Raw genomic sequence first — 12,500 nt, forward strand, 5'->3', positions numbered from 1 at the left:
TGCCCGCATAAATACATACAAAAATACATGCATAATCCTCATATTCATTTGCATATTTGTGTATATATATATATGTGTGTGTACATTATCTATTTAGTGATTTAAAATCTCTCTTTATATACACATATGTACATACACACACACACACACACACACACACACATATATATATATATACACACGTAAATACAAATATGAATATATATATATATGTGTGTGCGTGTGTGTGAGGGGGGGGGGGGTCTGTGTGTGTATGTGTGTTTGCATACACAAGTACACATGCATATATGTGTATGTATGAAAGTATAAATGTATTATGTATTTAATAATCATTTAAATTACATCTTTGTTTAGGTATATGTCTGTGTGTATATATATATATATATATATATGCACACATGCATACATATTGGATATTATATATGGACACGTACACGCATGTGTATGTGTTAGAATTTTAACAAAATTTCCTCTTCTATTCTATCACCTCTACTAATCAATCTTTTTTTATTTATTCTAAATTTCTTTTCACGCTACCTCAATCCAGCTAATTTGTTATCGAAACTCTATGTAGACGGGCGTGCTATCGTTTCTCATGATGTTTTAAGCTGAACGCTGGCTGGCTCGATGCCTCAACAAAATAGCTACGGGCGCATGGTTGTTCCATATTTATTTACATATCTTTATATGTATGTATGTATGTATGTATGTATGCATGTATGTATATATATATATATATATATATGTGTGTGTGTGTGTGTGTGTGTGTGTGTGTGTAATTGTATTCCTTTTTTTCCCAGAGCATCAGCTTAACTCGTTGTGTTTTGGTTAGCATCTAGCAGCTTTCTCTTTCACTTCTAAATGTGTATAATTACGCCTCCGTTTATAAGCATTGACGTCATCATCATCATCATCATCATCATCATCATCATCATCATCAACATCATCATCATCACTGCTGCCGCCACCTCTGCTAATTCCGTCACCACCACTATCATCACCACCAGCAGAAGCAATCTTCCTCCTCCTTCTCCTCTTCTTCTTCTTCTTCTTCTTCTTCTTCCTCCTCCTCCTCCTCCTCCTCTTCCTTACCACCGCCATCCTCTTCCTCCTCCTTCTCTTCCTTACCACCGCCATCCTCTTCCTACTCCTCATCTTCCTTTTCGTCATTACCATCCCCTTTCTCCTCCTCCTTGTCCTCCTCATCATCGTCATCCTCATCATCTACCTCTCCCCTCTTCATCATCCTCTTTCTCCTCCTCACCATTGCCATTATGTCCCCCATTTTCAACACCTTCTTCTTCCTCCTGCTCTTCTTCTTCCTCCTGCTCTTCTTCTTCCTCCTGCTCTTCTTCTTCCTCCTGCTTCTCTTCCTCCTCCTCCTCGTCGTCGTCGTCGTCGTCGTCGTCGTCGTCGTCGTCGTCGTCGTCGTCATCGTCGTCGTCGTCGTCATCATCATCATCATCATCATCATCATCATCATCATCATCATCATCATCATCATCATCATCATCATCATCATCATCATCATCATCATCATCATCGTCATCGTCATTCTACTCTCCTCTTCCTTCTCGCTCCCATCATCCTCATCATCACAATCCACATCATAAGCAGTAGCATCATTACCGGTGTTACGCTGGCAGAATCGTTAGCACGCATAGCGGCGTTTCGTCCGTCTTTTTCTTTCTGAGTTCAAATTCCGCCCAGGTCGACTTTGTCTTTCATCCTTTCGAGGTCGATAAAACAAGTACTAGTTATGCACTGGGGGCCCCTCCACCCCAAAAAATTCAGGCCTTGTGCCTATAGTAGAAAAGATTATCACCAGTGTTATTCTTGGTGTTATTGTTACTAATGGGGAAGAGTATCGGAAGAAGATTGAATAAAATAAGCGCAGTAATTAGTCATGTTCAAATCATGCCGAGGTAAAATTTACCTTTCATCTTTCTCACCTATTAATACAAAAAAAAAAACCTTATTGACTATACCATTCTTTAAACTTTAAAAAAGAATATATATATATGTGCTTCACAGAGTTCAATACATACACACTTCACGTCTGGCTGTACAGCCTTTTTGCTTGTTTGTTTATTCACCGTTTCGTTTTCCTGTCTTGTTTTCCGTCCGCCACTATCCTCCACGAAAATGATTTAATTTGTGTTCGTGGGAAGAACCATTTCAACAATGCGTACTGCCTTAATTCTTCGAAACGCCGGTGTTTTAATGGTGGCAGCTGATGAAGGAGATGTTTCTATGTGGCTTCCTTGTTTGTTGTACCTTGTCTATCATTTTGTCCATGTTCTTTTGCCACGTCATGTACCCAGTTATGTATCTATGTATACATGTAGATGAAGGTATGTACATACATGTACATATATATGCATATACTCATATATTGTTTATATATATATATATATATATATATATATATATATGAAATAGGATAACGATGTTTCATTATTTCTATTAGGGTTTGTCAGTGCATGGATATGGGTTTTAAAATGCATGCAGTGGGAGTTTAATACAGGTGAGTGATGAATTATTGATTTTTCCATTAAAGTCTATCAGTAATTTTCATGAAATATATAATTTAGAGCCATATAGGCGCAGGAGTGGCTGTGTGGTAAGTAGCTTGCTTACCAACCACATGGTTCCGGGTTCAGTCCCACTGCGTGGCACTTTGGGCAAGTGTCTTCTACTATAGCCTCGGGCCGACCAAAGCCTTGTGAATGGATTTGGTAGACGGAAACTGAAAGAAGACCGTCGTATATGTATATGTATATGTATATGTATATGTATATATATATATATATATATATATATATATATATATATATATATATATATATATATATATGTGTGTGTGTGTGTGTGTTTGTTTGTCTGTGTTTGTCCCCCCAACATCGCTTGACAACCGATGCTGGTGTGTTTACGTCCCCGTAACCTAGCGGTTCGGCAAAAGTGACCGATAGAATAAGTACTAGGCTTACAAAGAATAAGTCTTGGCGTCGATTTGCTCGACTAAAGGCGGTACTCCAGCATGGCCGCAGTCAAATGACTGAAACAAGTAAAAGAGTAAAGAGTAAAGAGTAAAGAGTATATATTTTTGTATAGGCAATGAATTACATAACATCTATAATATAATCAGCTGAATCTGCTGACATTCTTAGTTTTATTCATGTTATTCTAATATGAAGCAAAAAATTGATATATCTCCTTAATTCTTCATTCCATCAAAGAATTCGTTTATATTTTTGATTTCATTCCTTATTAAAATTTGTTTAAGGCGTAACAATCCAATTTCCTTCAGTTTGTTAAATATTTCGTTTATGTCTTCGATTTGGTTCCATACTTAGGATTGTTAAAAGTGTAACTCTCATTCACTCTAACCTCGTGACAAATATAATATTATAGAAATCTTATAATAATAGGTCCTTCTACATAATTTAGAAGAAGATACAATTGATTAAAAAAAAAAAACAGACAAAAGTGTAAAAGATAAAAAATATTGGCATAAAATCTAGCTGTACACAGAGACAGAAATAATAGATTTGGTAGGCAATTAAGAAAGTAATATTCTTAGCCTCAGCAGACCTCAAAATATTCCTATTAAAAGAAATATAACAGAGAATAAATTAGAAAAATATAACAAAAATAAACAACAAAATGAAAATGGATATTAGTTTCACTAGGTATTATATGTCTGATAAATAAAGTGGGATTTGGTTAAATTATTTCTCCAGTTTCCACCTAAAATGGTGTGTTAGCATTACATCTCTTCTATACAGAAGTGTTATAATGTCATTATCACTGTATTATTAAAATGGTGTCTGAGGGGTAGGGGTGGATTGGCTGAAACGTTAGAGCGTGGAACAAAACGTCTTCAGGCTCTTTCAGTTCCGAGCTCGAATCCCGCTGAAGTTATCATTGCTTTTCATCCTACTGAGGTCGATAAACAAAGCGTCAATCAAAGTCCTTGATACAACTTGACACTTTGCCTGTCCAAAGCATTTTCATAAGTTAGTCCTAAACGTCCAAACTTGCTTTCAGACGGGTTTAACGCCAAGACATTAGTTGGCACAAAAGCGGTAGAGTTGACATAAATAATACAACGTCAGCTCATAAAGAAGATAACTCTTGGAAATTGCTTAATCAGTGAATAGTATTCATACAAAAACTATATCTTCTGAATTCATTGCTCGACCTGGTATGCATCGAGCTATATTTTGACTGAGGAGGTCCAATAATACATCTGTACATTCCAAAGATCAGACTCACTTACTGGACATGTTCTCATTTAATTTTTAATCAATTTAAATTTCGAAGTTCTCTCCTTTGACTTCCCTTACGAAAACTGCTTGTCAATAACACTAATGACTTTCTTCCTCATTAAGGATGTAATCTCAATTGATTATGTATTCCTTTTGCTTCACTACTACGTTTAAATATGTTTGTCCTCAATTATGTGTTCTGCAAGTAGAAGCTTTTCTAATATCTCCAATGCTTATTGTTCACAGCGCAGTCAGGTTCCAAAATTCTAGGAAAACGACGCCTTTGTCATCCTACAAAACAGTCACTATGACATTCTGTACCGAATGACGACCCTGTCTTTCGCAAATTCTTGGTTGAGCTTTGTTCTGACCGAGAGTACTCAATACGAGGTCTATTTACAAGATTACGATACAGTACCACGGATTATGCCTTTGGCAGCAGGCAGGTGGATGTGACAAACAGTAACTGACGACGAGCTGACAATTGTGTCAAAAACCACAGGACATTTGGCAACAAACTAAATCTTTGTTTTTGAGTGTTATACAATCCTGTATCTCTTACAGCTTCCTTTTGACACCTTCCCACACAAGCAAGAGATCACACACACACACACACACACACACACACACACACACACACACACACACACACACACACACATATATATATTTGTGTTAATAGGAAGGTTAATTGCCGCAGAATGACCACTAGTCGCATCCTGGTTGGAACTATGGGTTTTTTAGGGAGATTCAGCGTGTAACAGAATATGAGAAAGCCAACACTTTGAATTACAGGTACAACTTATTTTTGCCAGCTGAGTGGACTGAAGCAACGTGAAATAAACTGTATTGCTCAAGGACACAAGGCACCGTCAGGAATCGAACTCAAATCGAACCGAATACCTCATCCAATAATCCACGCGCCTTCACACACACACGCACACACACACGCACACACACACACACACACACACACACACACACACGCACACACGCACACACACATACACACACATATGAAACAAGTAAGACATAAAAGAAAAAGATATATATGTGTGTGTGCGCGCGCGCGTACATGAGCAGGCGTCATTTTGTGGTAAGAAGTTTGCTTCCCAACCACATAGTTCCGGGTTCAATCCCACTGCATGGCCCTTGGGCAGCCTCGGGCCGATCAAAGCCTTGTGAGTGGCTTTGGTAGACGGAAACTGAGAGAAGCCCTTCGATTATATATATATTATGTGTGTATACATGTATCTTTCTGTGTATGTGTGTATGTTCGGGTGGTCTATCTTTCTATCTGTTTATCTATCTATCTATATATGTATATACATATGTAAATATATATATATATATATATATATATATATATATATATAATACAAAGAATATATATACATGTATACACACATATATGTACATACTTACATCTACATGTGTATATATATGCATGTCAGGGTACAGGACGTTAGAACAATAAACTACAGACAACGGAACGAACACATAGGAAAACGGAAAGCCACTTGGAATATCCCTTCATCAGCTGTCTCTATTCTATCTAGACGTTTCGAAGATAAGACAGAACGTACTCTAGAATAGTCTCTTCCTGAGTAGTGGATCAACCCACTACACAGAGGATTCCAAGGTGGCAAACACAAACCAAGACAGGAAAAATTGGACAGTGAAAACAACATTCAAAAGCCGTACGGCCAAACGCAAATCTGAGGTAGAACGCTAGTAGTTCGTCTTGCCTTCACAGCGGCTGGAGTGAAAAGAAAGTTGACCACAGGTCACACGAGAGCAGAGAGGATGGTGGAGGGAGTAAGTTGAACAAGGAGGAAGGGACAGAAGGGTATAGCAGTGAAGTAGAGGCCAGGACAGAGGGATAGATAAAAAGATAGAGAAAGACAGATAGATAAATAGATAGAAAGATAGATAGATAGATAGACAGATAGATAGATAGATAAATAGAAAGATAGATAGATAGATAAATAGAAAGATAGAGTCACGTCAGAATAATAGTAGACTTACTTGCAAAAAAAGGACGTGTGCGTTCAATAATGTAATAATACAAAGAATATATATACATATACACACACATACATAAGCGCAGGAGTGGCTGTGTGGTAAGTAGCTTGCCTACTTCCGGTTTGCTCACTGCGCATGTGCGCCAGACTGGCTAATTACTGTGAACGAAGATAGACATGGTTTTCGGCTCTGTCTATAGAAGGAAAAATTGAAGAATTCGCCGGGGTAGGTCGTTTTTGTTGCTCAGCTGGGCAGCAATTTATTGCTTCTATTTAATTGTTGTCCAGCGGTGTGACATCTTCGCTTTCCTTGGCGAGTTTTTTGTGTGTTCGTTGTACGAACAAACTTTGTATTCGCTGTTTGTGGGAGGCGGGTTCGCTTGCCCACAGTAGCGAAAATCTTTTGTTTTGACTTTGAGCCACAAAAAAAAAAAAAAGCAACTTTGAGTAAAGAAAACATTTTGTATCTCACTGTGCGAGAATTGTTGTTTTTGTGGGCGTATCTCGCCTCCGAAAAACTTGTGAAAATTTTGCTGCTGTGGCCCTGGATTACCGTTGTTGGAATACCTTTACTGGAATACTTTTATTTTGGAGTACCTTTATTGGAATCCCTTTATTGGAATACCTATAGGTATTGCTGGTGGCCGGAATCGTGTTGCCTTGACTTAAACTGTCTTCCTTCTTTCCTTTTCTCTGCTCTGTCTTCTGTTCTTTTGTATTTAGTTTGTTTTTTGTGGACATTTTTGTTGAACTTGTTTGTGAACTATTTTCTGAACTTTTTTGTTGAACATTTTTTTTTTGCAAGCATGGCAAAAAAGGGAAACACTGTCTTGGAGTGGGAACTGTGCCCACCCAAGCAGTGGTTGACAGAAATGGAGGAAAGAACGGTGATGCTCCGGACCTACTCAAAGGTGTTGGATGGCGTCACTGTCTTTCCTCAAACTATTATTGAAAAGGAACTTACGAATGTTAATGCCAACTTTAAATATATTTCAAGGGGAGTCAAATATGCAACCGTGTGGTTGCTTTTTGACTCCCCGAGTGAAGCGCGCAAATTTGCGAGTGGGCCCATTGAGGGCAAACAAATTTTGTTTCTGCCCACATATTGTGGACAAAAAATAACGAGGGCTTGGGTCTGCGGGTTGCCGCCTGGAATAAAGCCCGAGTGGATAGAGGATTCTTTCCGCCGGGGTCTGAGCGGCACCGGAACCAAGCTCCTCAATGTAAAAATTTTGCCAGCAATTGACTGGGAGGGGTCAAAAGCGGTGTTGACCCTTTGGTCCCAGTCGATTGCAAGTCTGGTGTTTCCAGACTTTTTAAGGACGGCTCAGGCAAGGTATCCAGTGATTTTGGAGGGACGCCCTCCTAAATGTCACAAGTGCCTTGAATCCGGCCATTTGAAAAAGAACTGTCCCAAGGGCCGAGGTAAGACCCCGGAGCAGAGGAAAAAAGAGAATGAGTCCTCCGCCCCACCATTGGAGGGGGAGACGGAGGAAGTCGTGGAGGCGGTGGCCTCCACGAATAGAAAGAGGAAGGCGAGCAACGGTGGTTGCTCACCAGGAGAAATAGAGGTTGCGGGAAAGGAGGACACCTCGGGTGTGCCGAAAGATGCCCCGACCCCCGCAACCGGTAAAAGGAAAAAAAAGAAAAAGAGAAACGGGAGACGGTCGGCGGACGTGCCACCGACCGAACCCGTTGCCCCTCCGTTGGGAAGTGTGCCACCGGATCGGGAGGCTCTGTCAGTGGGATTTGTGTCACCGACAGAGCAGGTTGCGGCCACTTCCGATGATGAGGAAACGGAGTATATCTTCTGTTACCTTAAGGGAGGGCCCGTTGAAAAGTGTCTGGATGATCTATTTGACCGTGAGCGTTACGACTGGGAATGTATAAACCATCCACGTTGGCCTCCGCAGGTGGATGCGGAGGTCTTAAATCATAGTGAAGTCATGGAGGTCGAAAAGACCTGTCAAAAAGAGGATTTTATTTACTTTCTTTCGGGCGCGTCACTGCGAGATCTCCTGATGGCGACGGGACAATTGCTTGGAGGCCCGGATGAGGAAGATTAGATCTTTAAAAGGAACTTTTATTGAACTTTATTGAACTGCCATTGAATTTTTGACTTTTATTGGATTTGTATTGAACGATGTTTTCGAGGGGTTATCGATCGGTGGGCGTCGGTGCCTCTCTCATTTTTATTCACCTTTTGTTATCATCCTCATCTCATTAATGTCCGTGTCCAGCCCGCAGCTACTTTACGTTTGTCTGTCCTTGTTTGTCCCCTCTTTGTAAGGCCTTAATGGCCAATCTATGAAATAAAGTAGCTTGCTTACCAACCACATGGTTCCGGGTTCAGTCCCACTGCGTGGCACTTTGGGCAAGTGTCTTCTACTATAGCCTCGGGCCGACCAAAGCCTTGTGAGTAGATTTGGTAGACGGAAACTGAAAGAAGCCCGTCGTATATATGTATATATATATATGTATGTGTGTTTGTGTGTCTGTATTTGTCCCCCCACCATCGCTTGACAACCGAAGCTGGTGTGTTTACGTCCCCGTAACTTAGCGGTTCGGCAAAAAGAGACCGATAGAATAAGTACTAGGCTTTCAAAGAGTAAGTCCTGGGGTCGATTTCCTCGACTAAAGGCGGTGCTCCAGCATGGCCGCAGTCAAATGACTAAAACAAGTAAAAGAGTAAAAGAGTATACGTACACACACGCACACGCACACACACACATACACACATACAGAGTGACCCCCAGAAAATGGGAACTTTCGAAAAACCCAATAAAGTCCAACAAAAATATTTTGACAGAAAGTAAACAACTTGCCTTTTAATAATCAGTGATCCAGAATATTAATGTCTGAAAATTACGTCCTGTAATTACCTCCTCTTCTACATATGCATTCTGTCAAACTGCTGTTGAGGTTCTACATTGCTTGGAGCAGCATCCCAGTTGGTATACCACGAATTTCGTCTTGAATTCTTTGTTTCAGTTTATCCAGTGTCCTTGGCCGAGTCGTGTAGATCCAACTCTTAAGGTAGCACTCAAGACAGCATCACAAACGGTGATCCTGGAGGCCAGTGAATGTCACCGAATCTTGAGATGACACGGTTACTGAATAAATCTTGCACAGCTGCCATTGATTGCCTTGTAGTGTACGATGTCGCACCATCGTGAAGTTGCGAAAAAATTGTTCAATGCAGGTGCAACGAAAGATTTCAGCATCTCAACATATCAATCCAAAATGACAGTCGTTGCAATCCCCTCTTCATTTTCGAAAGAGTAAGGTCTGACGAACCCGTGTGACGAAACTGCACACCATACCGTCACCTTGCCACTGTGTAAAGGGTTCATGAAGTTCTTTAGGGTTGCTGTCTGCCCGGTAGCGGTAGTTCTGTTTGTTAACATAACCTGTAAGATGAAAATGAGCCTCATCTGACATCCACAGCTTGTCCAGAAATTCGTTGTTTTCGTTTGTGTTTTCCATAATTTTTTGACAGAATTCTGATTGCAATTGGTGATCATTCTCCTTCAATTCTTGCATGATCTGCAGCTTGTGCGGATGAAATTTTAAGTTCCAAATGGAGAATATGGCAAATATTCTCCCAGGACACCCTTACTGCAGCTGTATGCTTACGAGCTGAACAACGTGGGCTCTGTAAGACGGAAACCTGTAGAGCCTTCATATTCTGTGGAGTACGAACACTTGGTCGTCTTGGCTTTTTTTTTTCAGAATCGGTCCAGTCTCTTCAAAGTTTTTTAATCCACATTTTATCGCGTGTTTCAAGGGAACTTGACCATGACACCCTAAATTGAGATGACATTGGAACACACGCTGTGCACCCTCCAAAATATCGTTGTTTCTATAAAGCATTTTTATGGCGAAAGCACGCTGTTGACCATTCCACTAATCCATGATTATATATATATATATATATATATATATATATATATATATATATATATAATATTAGGGATAAAAATCCAAATTTATTGGTAAAACCTCAATTAAATTCAATTTATCAAAAATTAAAATTAAATTAAGTTTCACAGAATATAATATATAAATATATAACTTAGAGAAAAGAACCAAATAATATTTTATGATTATTACTTTATATTTTATTATAGTTCTTTTTAGTATATTTACTTATTCAATTTTTCTATATGAGACAGTGGATTTTCATGGGTGAGTTCATGAAGATTGGTTCCTTTCTCTAAATCATATATATATATATATATATATATATATATATGTATGTATGTATGTGTATGTATGTGTATGTATGTGTATGTATGTATATGTATGTATGTATATATATATATGTATGTATATATATGTATGTATATATATGTATATATATGTATGTATATATGTATGTATATATATGTATGTATATATGTATGTATATATATGTATGTATATATATGTATGTATATATATGTATGTATATATATGTATGTATATATATGTATGTATATATATGTATGTATATATATGTATGTATATGTATGTATATATATGTATGTATATATATGTATGTATATATATGTATGTATATATATGTATATGTATGTATATATGTATGTATATATATGTATGTATATATATGTATGTATATATATGTATGTATATATATGTATGTATATATATGTATGTATGTATACATATGTATGTATATATATATATGTATGTATATATGTATGTATGTATATATGTATGTATGTATATATGTATGTATGTATATATATATGTATGTATGTATGTATATATGTGAGGACGCACGGTTTAGTGGTTAGGGTGTTGTACTCACGATCGCTAGATGGTGATTTCAATTACTAGGCCAGACCGTGCTTTGTGTTCTTGAGCAAAAACACTTTATCTCACGTTGCTCTGCGATCACTTCGACACCTGACGCATGGCACGCAGTGCACCTCTTCAGACAACGTCGATTCGATGAAGAGAGTAAGCTAATGTGCGGCACGAACATTTGATTACTATAAACAAGTCATTTGTGCAGGTCGTTCGCCAGAAGCTGAACGCTCATACGTCTTCGATGTGTGTGTGTGTGTGTGTGTGTGTGTGTGTGTGTGTGTGCAGAGATTTATGTATGAACATTCATTACAAATGTGTAATTCTCTACTCTTCGTTGTTTCTTTCAAATATATTCTGTATTTACTAATCAAAATGGAAGTACAACAGTAATTGTTTGATCTACATGGTTTCTACTGTTTCCTACCGGTCAATACAGTTAGCGAAGTTCGGATTACAACAGAAAGCTTATATAAAAAAAATATATATATGTATATATATATATATATGTATATATATATATATATATATATATATATATGCATATATATATATATATATATATATGTATATATATATATATATATATGTATATATATATATATATATGTATATATATATATATATAAGCAATGTTAATTCTCTAAATGAAGTATTAACAGTAACTGCACGATAAAGTGTAGTATATTGCCACTTAAGTGTGGCTGACCCCTAGGGGTGGATGTTACTGTTGCTTTTAGCCCCAGGAGGACATCTCCTCCAGCTGGCTTATCGACACACGACTGTGTCCTGTTTGCCAAGGGAGTTATCCCTCTCACCACGACCAGCAGCACGAACGTATCCGGATTTCAGGGTTATTTCCCTTCTTCGGCGTTCGACAGCTGATGACCTTGGTGAGAGAGAAAAACCTGGCAAAATCTTATATCTTCTTTTCCAGTGACATTCTTCACTGATATTGAAAAGGTGAAAACAAGCAATGTTAATTCTCTAAATGAAGTATTAACAGTAACTGCACGATAAAGTGTAGTATATTGCCACTTAAGTGTGGCTGACCCCTAGGGGTGGATGTTACTGTTGCTTTTAGCCCCAGGAGGACATCTCCTCCAGCTGGCTTATCGACACACGACTGTGTCCTGTTTGCCAAGGGAGTTATCCCTCTCACCACGACCAGCAGCACGAACGTATCCGGATTTCAGGGTTATTTCCCTTCTTCGGCGTTCGACAGCTGATGACCTTGGTGAGAGAGAAAAACCTGGCAAAATCTTATATTTTCTTTTCCAGTGGCATTCTTCACTGATATTGAAAAGGTGAAAACAAGCAATGTTAATTCTCTAAATGAAGTATTAACAGTAACTGCACGATAAAGTGTAGTATATTGCCACTTAAGTGTGGC

At 38.4% G+C, this 12,500-nt stretch overlaps 1 long non-coding RNA gene across 1 annotated transcript in view; it reads left to right on the forward strand.

Moving 5' to 3' along the window:
- The window catches only part of LOC149137638 (uncharacterized), a 45,329-nt gene extending 42,802 nt beyond the window's left edge, over window positions 1-2,527 (forward strand). The window contains exon 3 of the long non-coding RNA XR_016238806.1: window positions 2,471-2,527. This is a non-coding gene — a long non-coding RNA (uncharacterized LOC149137638). The remainder of the gene's footprint in view (window positions 1-2,470) is intronic.
- Window positions 2,528-12,500: the final 9,973 nt, after the last annotated feature.

Source organism: Octopus bimaculoides, chromosome 1 (assembly GCF_046866305.1).
Source record: "Octopus bimaculoides isolate indiv1 chromosome 1, ASM4686630v1, whole genome shotgun sequence".
In the NCBI taxonomy this organism is placed as follows: domain Eukaryota; kingdom Metazoa; phylum Mollusca; class Cephalopoda; order Octopoda; family Octopodidae; genus Octopus; species Octopus bimaculoides.